This window comes from Bos mutus, chromosome 13, assembly GCF_027580195.1.
Source record: "Bos mutus isolate GX-2022 chromosome 13, NWIPB_WYAK_1.1, whole genome shotgun sequence".
Lineage (NCBI taxonomy): Eukaryota > Metazoa > Chordata > Mammalia > Artiodactyla > Bovidae > Bos > Bos mutus.
The window spans coordinates 44,927,795-44,940,746 of NC_091629.1; positions in this window are offsets into that span (position 1 = coordinate 44,927,795).

Sequence of the window (12,952 nt, forward strand, 5' to 3'; positions counted from 1 at the left end):
AAGAAGAAAGGACGTGGACCCGACCTCTCAATGGGGCCATGTGTTAAAACCACCACGAACACTTAGCATCTGCATGCAAATTGAAAGTTTCTTTTGTTGACTGATGCAGAAGGCACAGAGGACAGCCGTATCAGAAGTGGTTTTGCTCACCCAGGGTTCATAGCCCTGTGACCAAAACAGTTACCTCTCGGGGTAGAGGCAGCCAGAGGAGCTCCAGTCCAGCTTGGCAAATCAGGGCAGGCTTCCTGGAGGATGCAATGGATGAGCTGAGTCTTAAAAAGTGAGAGGATCAACCAAGAGAAATGACATCGGGCATCCCAGGACAGGGAGAATTAGGGATGCTCACATTGAGAGGCAGGAGCGTGAATGTTTGAGAGATGGAGTCTGGGTTTGAGTTCCCGGTTGCCGTTCCTAGTCGGTGACATTGGGCAGAACACCTTGCCTCTCTGAGCCTCCGTTTATTGTAAAATAGGTGTGATAATAATTGTGCTATCTTCAAGGGAGAAAATGTAGCAAGGAGCCTTCTAGATGGAAAACAACAACAACAACAACAACAACCCTCAAACTGTCAGCTCTGACTGGGAAGCCACAGGTAAAGGTGAGCGGCTTAGGCTGTCTGGGGATCAGAAGAGGAAATGGGCAGAGATTTGCCCAGTGCCACCCAGTATCCAAGAGGAGGACATGGACCACACCCCCACTGACTTACCACAGCCTGACCTATGACCCCTCCCTGTCTGCTCTTACTCCTCACATCCCCCCGACCCCACAAGTTCACTTGAGACAGGGGGTGTCACTTCTTCCCTGTATGTGCCCCATCCAAGAAATCTTGTGAGGCCTCCAAAGGGGATCACCTGATCTAGAGGTGAGGCCTTGAAGAGGGGGCGTGACTGCTGGCCTGGTAAGGGCTCCCCTCTGCTCCTTTCTCTGCATCTCCATTCAGCAGGAATTCCTCAGTCCAGCACAGAGTTCCGGCAGATTTTATGGGCCAGCCGCAACAGACAAATGGAGAAGAAAACTTCCCTCTGGAGCTCTGCTCAGCTCTCAAAATGTGATTTCCGCTCTGCTGGAAGGAGCCTGGGCTGCTTTAACCCTCTGTGGGAGGGGACCACAGGGTCTGATTCACGATCTTCCTAGCTGACTGCCCTGCCTGCCCACCCCATTGGCTCCCTTCCTTCCTCAGCGGCTCTTACTCTGGCCCCCACCCTGCCCTGGGGCTCAGCTTCCCCTCCTCCCTTTGCAGAACTGCCTCAAAGACCCCAAAGCCCCTTTAGGATCATCCGCAAAGCATCCACTTGCCATGAGCATGCCACATGCCAGCATCTTGTAAACACAGGCTCATGAGAAGTCTGGAGTGAGGTGGTTGAGTACATGGGCATTGGATGTGAACAGAAATGGGTTTGAGATCAAGCTTTGCCTGTTCCAGTTTGCAAGATCTTGGACTAAGTCCCTTCACCTTGCTAGGTCAGAGTTTCCTCATCTGTAAAATGGGCTTCATGATAGGATCTGTCTCATAGGAGTGTTGTGAGGAATCAGTGAGATCAGAAATGTAAAGTGTTTAGCATGTAGCCTTCAATAAATGATAGTTGTTATTATGACTACCTCCTCCCCTCCACAAACCCGACAGGGTAGGTATCATCACCCACACTTGACTACATGACAAAATCAAGGCTCTTGGGACTCGTCTTCACTTGCTCAATGCCTTACTTTCTACAATTATCAATCAGGACTGCAAACCCTGAGCCTGTCAAATAATACAGTCAATCCTTATTATTTGGAGATTCCGTATTCGTGAATTGGCCTGCTCCCTAAAATTTATTTGTAACACCAAAATGAATACTTTCTAGTGGCTTTATGGTCATTCACGGATGTGTGCAGAGTGAAGAAAAATTTGAGTCACCAACACCCACCCACTTTTCCAGCTCAAGTGGATCATACTAACTCTGCCTTCTCTCTCCACTCTTATGCTGTAAACAAGTGTCTTGCTTGTGGTCTATTTAGCACCACTCTTTGCACATTTTCATGCTTTTTGTTGGTGATTTCTCTGTTTAAAATGATCTCAAGCATAGTACTAAAGTGCTATCTGATGTCACCAAACTCAAGAGGGCTGTGAGGTGTCTTACAGAGAAAACAATGTGTGTTAGATGAGCTTTGTTCAAGTGTGAGTTATAATGCTGTCGTCCATAATTTTAATGTGAATGAATCAACAGGATACATTAGCTAGTGCATGTGTACATGCTCAGTCATGTTCTATTCTTTGTGACCCCGTGGACTAGAGCCTGCCAGGCTCCTCTGTCCATGGGATTCTCCAAGCAAGAATACTGGAGTGGGTTGCCATTTTCTTCTCCAGGGGATCTTCCCAATGCAGGGATCAAACCTGAGTCTCCTGTGTCTCCTGCATTGCAGGCAGATGCTTTACCACTTAAGCCATCAAGGGGAAGCATCATATATAATAGATAAGGCATCCTTATCTAATCTGCTGCTGCTGCTGCTGCTAAGTCACTTCAGTCGTGCCCAACTCTGTGTGACCCCATAGACAGCAGCCCACTAGGCTCCCCCGTCCCTGGGATTCTCCAGGCAAGAACACTGGAGTGGGTTGCCATTTCCTTCTCCAATGCATGAAAGTGAAAAGTGAAAGTGAAGTCGCTCAAGTTGTGTCCGACCCTCAGCAACCCCATGGACTGCAGCCTACCAGGCTCCTCCATCCATGGGATTTTCCAGGCAGAAGTACTGGAGTGGGGTGCCATTGCCTTCTCCATTATCTAATCTAAAGCACACCTAAAACAAGGCTATTTATTGATCAGTTGATGAAAATGTGACTAGAGTCTCACAGCAGACTACCTCTATATTTTTCCCTAGGAGTGATGTGTTCTGTATTTGCTAATTCAGTGTTGGTGGTAACTTTACAGACTATAATTACAGCAAATAATAAAAAAATCAATTAAATTTTCAGGGGTTTGGTACTTTCAGGTGTGAAGATAATACTTAGGAGGCATTGCAGTGAGCTGCAGTGACAATTAGCATTGCTATGGGACAAATTACCCTACAAGTTAGTGTCTTAAAATACCCATTTTCTTATGTTCACAGAGTCTATGGTTCAGGATTCATAATAATCGACACAGCAGGGAATGCTTGCCGCTGCTCCCTGATATCTGAGGCTTCAACTGGGAAGACCCAAAAGTAGGGGTGAGGGAAGAGGGAGGCTCAAGAGGGAAGGGATATACACATAGCTGTAACTGCTCTGCATTGTTATACTGCAGAAACCAGCACAACGTTTAAAGCAATTATCCTCCAATTAAAAAAAAAGTGAAGATGTTTCAACAGCTAGGGATGGAATCATACAAAGGCATTTTCATTCACCCATCTCTCCCCTGGGCTGGGAGGATGGGAAAGATAGTATAATCGATTAGAAGCACCATCATGTGGCCTGGGCTTCCTCACAGAACAGCAGTCTCAGGGAATTTGAACCTGTTACATGGCAACTCTGAGCTCTAAGTAAAGAGGGTTCCAGTGAACAAGGCAGAAGATGCGTCACCTCTAAGACCCTGCTTCAGAAGTCACAGAGGGTCACTTCTGTCAAATTCAACTGGTCAGGACCTTCCCTGGTGGTCCAGTTGTTAAGAATCCACCTGCCAATGCAGGGGACACTGATTTGATCCCTGGTCCGGGAAGATCCCACAAGCTGCAGGGCAACTAAGGCTGTGTGACAAACTACTGAGTCCTCTCGCCTAGAGCCTGTGCTCCACGGCAAGAGAAACCACCTTAATGAGAAGCTTGAGCATCACAACAAAGAACAGCCACCGCCCCACCTCTCCCACCACTCCCCCCACCCCCGCCACCAATTAATGCAACTAAAGAAAGCCCCAGAGAAGGCAATGGCACCCCACTCCCGTACTCTTGCCTGGAAAATCCCATGGACGGAGGAGCCTGGTAGGCTGCAGTCCAAGGGGTCATGAAGAGTCGGACACGACTGAGCGACTTCACTTTCACTTTTCACTTTAATGCATTGGAGAAGGAAATGGCAACCCACTCCAGTGTTCTTGCCTGGAGAATCCCAGGGACAGAGGAGCCTGGTGGGCTGCCGTCTATGGGGTCTCACAGAGTCGGACACGACTAAAGCGACTTAGCAGCAGCACAGAGAAAGCCTGCATGCAGCAACGAAGACCCAACACAGCCAAAAATAAATAAATAATTTTTAAAATTCAACTAATCAAGCAGCCACCAACCTGTCCAGACTCAAGGACAGGGGACATAGCTCCTCGTTATTAATAGAAAGAGTTGGGGGAAGGGTATGTTTTCAAACCACCACAGCCATTAACACCAACTTAATAAAATTAGAGACCCAGGTCCAAATCTTTGACTCTTCCCTTCTCCTAGTTGGGCAATTGTGGGCAAGTTCCTTAACCCCCTCTTAACCCCTCATTTCCCTTTCTGTTACATGATGGTAATTACAGGCCCCCACTTCTAGGATGGTGAGGATGAAATGAGACAGTGGATATGAGACTGTTACTCAGTGCCTGACACGCAGTGCAGCACAGATGGTGACAGTATGAACGTTATTCGTATGAGACCTGGATGGACTGATAACAGCTTGTATTTGACTGCATGGAAGAAAAATCCCATAGAGTAGCTTCACCAAATAGGAGTTTTGTTTTGTCTTTTTTTTTTCTCCCCAAGAGATTAGGAACTACTGTGGCTGCTCAAGGAAATTATCCAGGACCCAGCTATTGTGGCTTTCCACTCTGCCGACCTCAGCATGTGACCTTTGTCCTCACGGCAGCAAGTTAGCTGCTACACCTCCAGGAACTGCATCTCCATTCCAAGCAGGAAGAAGTTGAAGGGGAAGGGACAAAAACTCCTTAGGAGACTCTGTCATTTCACTTACGGAAGTAGGCCCTCCCTAGGAACTTCTGTCTTCATCTCATGGGCCAGAATGAGGCATATGGCCACCCCTAGCTGCAGTGAAACCTGAGAAGGGGATTATTAACAGGGAGCCATTGCCACCCTAGACAAACTGAGGTTCTGTTGCTAGGGAAGGCGTAGATATTGTGTAAGCAGATAGAGAAGTCTACATGCCAATCCAGGAGGACGACTCACAAATGTACCTGTTGTGCCAGCATCACCACTGACAACTGAGGTTAGACGGAAATACAACTTAATCATGAGCGAGTGAGTGAAAGTCCCTCAGTCATGTCCAACTCCTTATGACCCCATAGACTATGCAGTCCATGGAATTCTCCAGGGCAGAATACTGGAGTGGGTATCCTTTCCCTTCTCCAGGAGATCTTCCCAACCCAGGGATAGAACCCAGGTCTCCCACATTGCTGGTGGATTCTTTACCAGCTGGGCCACAAGGGAAGCCCACAACTTCATCATGGGACTCCCTTATTTAAGGTAACTGAGACGCTGTAATCTGGATCCAGACCACCTCCCTCAGAAAGCCTTTCCAGTCTGCACAAGGTATCTGATGTCACTCTTCTCTGAAATCCTGTTGTCTGGTCTGGGCTACCAAACCTGGAGCTGGGGATAGATGATCTGTCTATGCCAGAGTTCTCAGGGGCCCACTCCCCGACTTGCACCCCCTCCACCATGCAGAGTACAAAGCGGAGTAGAGCTGTCCACAGGCACAGTCAGCAGCTGAGCTGGGAAAGAGGTGTCTGCCCCTGACACTCAGCCTTGAGTATTTTTAATAGGACTCTGACTTTTCAAAGGACTCCTTCAATGGTGGTTTCATTTAACAAGTTTTTAACTTCTGTATCATCTTAGTGACTGTGTCACCTGGCACTGGTATGAGTGCCAGCCTGAGCCAGGTGGGTATCTGGGCAGGCTAAATTACTTAGTACTTTCTAGAGGCCATCATACAGCTTGATGGCCTCTAAACATGAGACTGATACTCCTTTGGAGGGATGGAGCTGAAGGCAAACAGCCATAGCAGGAGCAACCTCCTCTCTATTAGTGAGCAATTTCACCTTGGCCTCAAATTTGCATCCCCAACCCCACAAAATCAGAACACTGCAGTTAAAAGGCCTTTTCTCCCTGGGGTGGAGTTTTGTGAGCATCTGAGTTTAAAATACCCTAAAGTGGGTCTCTTCCCTCCTCATCCAAATTGTCACAAACAATTTATCAAAGAATTCCTGTCACTCCCTAGCTGTATGACCTTAGGCAAGTTACTTAAATCTCTCTGCTCCTTACTCTACTCATCTGTTAAATGGGGATATTAGTAGTACTTAGCTCATGGGGCTGTTCTGAGGATTAATTGAGAAGATGCCTACAAATATTTATAAGAGTGCCTGGCAAATAGTAATCTCTCAAATAGTATTCTTCCTATTTTCATTGCTCTTTCCCTGATGAAAGTGCCAGGAAACACATTTCCCCCCCACCCCACCCCCAACATTCTATACTTCTAATGATGTTTTGGTGTCCCGTAGAGAGTGGGGCTCTGGGAAAATGCCCAGAATCCCTTTCTTAACCCAACTCTGCCCGGTAACCAGCAGTCAGCTGCTCACTCCCCCTCACTCTTATCTAATGTACTTTCAAGAAGAATGGGATACCCACTCATACCAAGATAACTGTCATGGACAACAGCTGGAGAAACGTCCTCTGCAGTCTTTACTGAGTGTCTGTGTGGGGAGGGGTGAGGGGGTTTGCGGGGGGAGAGTATGTGATCAAATAAGCCTAGAAAATGAAGACTGAAAAAAAGCCTATGGACGTTATTTGTGCAGGATTTCTCAGGGATTTTAATAGGCTAATATCTGCCGCTCTCTAGAGAGAAGATGCAAAATGCAGCTACCCAGACTTTTTCTTATCATGAAACTCTGGGCATCTTCCAGAACAAGAGTTCCCAGGAATTCATTCTTAAAAATAATGGCCTGGAGGGACCTCACAGGGACTGAGCTCTTGTGATGGAATCAAAGATACCAGCTCCTCACCGGAGGAACCACATGGGGTCAATGATGCCTTCTTATTAATAGAGCAACAAAACAAAATAAAACCTGGCATCTTTATGGAAGGACAATTTAAGTGTTTATTCGACAGATATTTCTGGATACATATTATGTGCAGGGTACTGCTCTAGGTCTTGATCTTGCTCTCTAAGAATTTCAATGGGATGATGCAAGTGGGAAAAATTGCTATCAGGCCAAATTCTGCTTCCACAACTTACTAGTTGTGTGACCTTGAGAAAACCTCTTTCAAGGATTATATAATGGTAACAGCTAACACTTATGCCAAGTGCCAGGATTGTTACAAATGCTATGAATTTTGAGTCATTTAATCCTTACAATAACCCTCTACAGGTAGGCTCTCTTAGAGCCCATGATTTACAGCCAAGGAAACTGAGGCACAGAGAAATTGGGTAAATTTTTCAAGATCACAGGGATGGTAAGTGGCAGAGCTGAATACAGGCAGGCTCCCAAATCTCAAATTTAACCATGTGACACTGCATCATCTCCAGAGGTAACCTCTATGGCAGGCATCACTAGGGAGTTCCAGTATCTAGTCTTCCTTTCTTCTATAGGAAAAGAAACCCAGCAATGAAGACTACATTCCTTAGTCTCCTTTTCAGGAAAGTACCTTCAAAGGGCAAGGTCTGGCCAATGGGACGTGAGCAGAAGTGAAGTTGTAACTCCCAGACAAGTGTCCTCAGCAGATGAAGTGTTCCCTTCCTTCTGATTCATCCTCCTTTTGCCTCCTTCACAGACAGAATGGCTCCAGCAGCCATGCTGATCCATGAGACGACCTAGGGAGTGGAGGTCACAGATGGTGGAGCAAAAAGACGAGCAGAGCCTGGGTCCTTGATACCATCTGCTTTAGTGAATTAATGTTACATAGCAAAATACTCTAAACTTAGGGGCTTACGACATCACTCATTATTTATTATCTTTATATTTCTTTGTTATTTTTCACAGTTCTTGCAGGTTGGGAATCCAGGATCCACATCAAGGGAGGTTCAGTCACATGGCTCCAAGTTGGTGCTGGCTGTAGGCTGGGGGCCTCAGTTCCTCTCTATATGTATCTCTCCACAGGACAACTTGAATGTCTCCTGATTGGTGGTTGCCATCCCCACAGTTAGTGATTCAAGAGAACAAGGCAGAAACTAAGTACAGGCAGACCTTGCTTTATTGCACCTGATTTTATTGCACTTCATAGATAATGTATTTTTCATGAATTGAAGGTTTATGGCAACCCTTCCTCAAGCAAGTCTATTGGAGCCATTTTCCTATAAGCCTTATTTCTAAACTAAGGTATGTTCTAGACATACTGCTATTACACACTTAATAGACTACAATATAGTATAAACATGACTTTAATCTGCATTGGGAAGTCAAAAAATCTGTGTGATTCACCTTTTTTTGCAATGCTCATTTTATTGATGTGGTCTGGAATGGAATCCTCGGTATTTCCAGGTCTGCCTATATCTTTATCACCTCGATTCTACCATCAAAGTCAGATCTGATTCGATGGGGGGAGGTGTCTACACAAGGGGGTGACAGGGAACAAGGATCACTGGAAGCTATGTACACTATGGAATGTCAGACCAGCCCTACCTGCAAACACCTTGAATGCCAAAGAGAAATACACTTCTATTTTGCCTAACTGAAATTAAGATTGTGATTAATATATCTATGAGTTCTTGGCACACAGTAGGTCCTCATTGGGCTTCCCTGGTGGCGCAGATGGTAAAGAATTCGCCTGCAGTGCAGGAGACCTGGGTTTGATCCCTGGGTTGGGACACAGAAGGGAATGGCTATCCACTCCAGTATTCTTGCCTGGAGAATTCCATGGTCAGAGGAGGCTGGTGGGCTACAGTCCATGAGGTAACAGAAAGTTAGACACAACTGAGCAACTAACAGTTTCACTTTCAATTTTCAGGCTCTCATTAAATGCTGCTGCTAAGTCACCTCAGTCGTGTCTGACTCTGTGTGACCCCATAGAAGGCAGCCCACCAGGCTCCTCTGTCCCTGGGATTCTCCAGGCAAGAATACTGGAGTGGGTTGCCACTTCCTTCTCCAATGCATGAAAGTGAAAAGTGAAAGTGAAGTCACTCAGTAGTGTCTGGCTCCTCGAAACCCCGTGGACCTCAGCCCCCCAGGCTCCTCCGTCCATGGGATTTTCCAGGCAAGAGTACTGGAGTGGGTTGCCATTGCCTTCTCCAAGTCACTATGTGAAGTGAAGTCGCTCAGTCGTGTCTGACTCTTTGCGACCCCATGGACGGTAGCCTACCAGGCTCTGGGTCCGTGGAATTTTCCAGGCATGAATACTGGAGTGGGCTGCCATTTCCTTCTCCACATTAAATGCTAACTACCATTAATCTTTTTTCCAAGTAGACTGAGTTGTAGGACTTTGTCCTTGTTTGTGTGTCCCCTTGTTTGCACACAAACACTTGTACCACCACCATCAAGGTCAAGGTTTGGTATAAAGTAGGTTTAAGAGGCTGTGTATTGGCCTTTTAACTCGTTCATTCATTCATACGATAAGCATTCACTATTACCCACAATGTCCGGGTTCTGGCCTAAGATTCTGGGGTAATTTCCCTGCCTGGAGAACTCATAGTCTAGTGGGAGAGGCAAGCACAGTGAGGCAGAAAACAACCCACTTCTCTGTCATCAGAGAAACTCAGATTAAGACAGCAAGTAGGATAATTCCAAGTGCCAGGGATGACATGGGGGAAAGTGGTCCCTTTGCCCCTGTTGGGCATGTGGACAGCAGCAGTCATCCTAGACTGCAGTCAGACAGCACTTAGGCTATGTGTAAACTCTCCACTTCCGGAATCCTCCCCCTGGGTGTACAGGCCAGAGAAACATGCACAGGAGTCCAGGAGAGCCATGCACCAAAGTTTGTCATAGCTTTGTTCGGGGAGGTGGGAAGTGGAGTTAGCCACAGTGCCCATTAGTCAGAGAGTGGAGAAAGGAGGCATGGTGGACACATGCACGCCACAAATACTAAGCAGAAGGAAGAAGCAATGACTCCAGTTAGATTTCACGTGGAGCTTGGGGTCAAGTAAACAAAACAACCTAGAAACAGACCTATGAAAACTTCACATCTGTGTAAGTTTACTAACAGGAGGGCATGGCAACCCACTCCAGGATTCTTGCCTGGATAAACCCATGGTCAGAAGACCCTGGTGGGCTACAGTCCATCAGGTCACAAAGAGTGGGACAAGACTGAAGCACTTAGCATACATGCAATAACCCACTCACACAAATCAGCACCATATATTTGTATAAGGACACCCACATGTTCAAAGACATGCATCAAAAACATTAGAGTAAATACAGAATATCCAACACAATATAGAGAAGGATGTTGGAGGACTGACACCACCCGACTTGGAGATTTACAATAAAGCTACAGTAATCAAGACCGTGTGGAGCACAGATATTCTCTTCAACCAATGGTGCTGGAACAATAGACATCAACATGCAGAAAGATGAATCTAGACACAGACCTTTCACCCCTTGCAAAAATTAACTCAGAATAGACCCTAGGCTGAAAAGTCAAACACAAAACTATAAAACTTCTGGAATATAATGGAGGAGAAAACTTAGATGACATCAGGTATGGTAATGACTTTTTAGATATGACACAATCCATGTAAGAAATAATTGAGAAGCTAGTCGTCACTAAGATTATAAACTTTGGGGGAAAAAAAGATTATAAACTTCTGCTATGCAAAAGACAATGCCATGAGAATAAGACAAACAACAGACTGGGAGAAAATATTTTGCAAAAGACACATCTGATAAAGGACTGTTACCCAAAATAATACAAAGAACTCAAAACTCAACAATGAGAAAGCAACCCTATTAAAAAATGAGCCAAAGACCTTAGCAGACACCTCACTAAAGAAGATGTACAGATGGCAAATAAGCATATGAAAAGGTGCTCTTCATCATACATCATAAGGGAATGTAAATTAAAATGACATATCGCTACACACCTATGAGAGTGGCAAAAACCTGGAACACTGTCTACACCAAATGCTGATGAGAATGTGGAGCAATAGGAACTCTCATCTATTTCTGGTGGGAATGCAAAATACTACAACCACTTTGGAAGACAATTTGGCGGTTTCTCATAAAATTAAACATACTCTTATCATCTGATCCAGCAGTTGTTCTCCTTGGTATTTCCCCAAAGGAAGTGAACATTTATATCCACCCAAAACCTGCACACAGATGTTTATAGCAACCTGATTGTTAATTGCAAAAACCTGGCAGCAACCAAGATATCCTTCAGTAGGTAACTGGATAAATAAATTATGGTACATCTAGACAATGGAATATTATTCAGTGCTTCAAATAATGAGCTATCAAGCCATGAAATGATATGGAGGAACATTAAGTACATTCTGTTAAGTGAAAGAAGTAGATCTGAAAAGGCTGCTGCTGCTGCTAAGTTGCTTCAGTCGTGTCCGACTCTGTGCGACCGGATAGACGGCAGCCCACCAGGCTCCCCCGTCCCTGGGATTCTCCAGGCAAGAACACTGGAGTGGGTTGCCATTTCCTTCTCCAATGCATGAAAGTGAAAAATGAAAGTGAAGTCGCTCAGTCGTTTCCGACTCTTAGCGACCCCATGGTCTGCAGCCTACCAGGCTCCTCTGTCCATGGGATTTTCCAGGCAAGAGTACTGGAGTGGGGTGCCATTGCCTTCTCCATCTGAAAAGGCTACATACTATCTAATTCCAACTACATGACATTCTGGTAAAGTTTAAAACTATGGAGACAATAACAAGATCAGTGGTTGCAGGCATTGTGGGTAGATGAACAAACAGAACACAGAGGAATGTTAGGGTAGTAAAAATACTCTGTATGCTACTATAATCATGGATATGGGTCAGCATACGTTTATCCAAAGCCATAGAATGTACAACACCAAGAGGGAAACTAAGGTAAACTATGGATTCTGGGTGACCATGATATGTCAATGGAGGTTTAACAACTATAACAGATGTACCACTCTCCTGGAAGTGTTGATGACAGGGAGGCTATTTACTTGTGGGGACAAGGAGTCTATGGGAAATCTCTGAATTTCTCAAGTTTGTTTAAACCTAAAATTGCCCTTAAAAAATTGTCTTTAAAAACATAGAGTGGGGACTTTCCTGGTGTGTGTGCTTAGTCGTTCAGTTGTGTCCAACTCTTTGAGACCCAGGCTCCTCTTGCAGCCACCAGGCTCCTCTATCCATGGGATTCTCTAGGCAAGAATACTGGAGTGGGTAGCCATTCTCTTCTCCAGGAGACCTTCCAGACCCAGGGATCGAACCTGGGTCTCCTGCATTGCAGGCAGCTTCTTTACTGTCTGGTCTAGTTGTTAAGAATCCGCCTGTCAATGCAGGAGACATGGGTTCAATCCCTGGTCCAGAAGATTCCACATGTCTTGGAGCAACTAAGCCAGTGTGCCACAACTACTGAAACCCACACACCCTAGAACCTGTGCTCTGCAACAAGAGAAGTCCCGGCTCACCACCACTGGAGAAAGCCTGCGTGCAGCAATGAAGACCCAGTGCAGCCAAAAATAAATAAATGTATTAAAAGAAAAGAATTTTTAAATAGGGTGGTTGCCATGTAGGGGGATTCCCTGATAGCTCAGTTGGTAAAGAATCTTCCTGCGATGCAGGAGACCCCAGTTCAATTCCTGGGTCGGGAAGATCTGCTAGAGAAGGGCTAGGCTACCCATTCTAGTGTTCTTGGGCTTCCCTTGTGGTTCAGCTGGTAAAGAATCCATCTGCAATGCGGGAGACCTGAGTTAGATCCCTGAGTTGGGAAGATCCCCTGGAGAAAGGAATAGCTACCCACTCCAGTATTCTGGCCTGGAGAATTCCATGGACTGTATAGTCCATGGGATTGCAAAGAGTTGGATACAACTGAGCCATGTAGGGAGAGGGAAAGGGAGTGGGGAATCAGGGAGAGAAGTCAAAACACGGTATATCAACACAGGACTTTGCATCAAGGTGGAG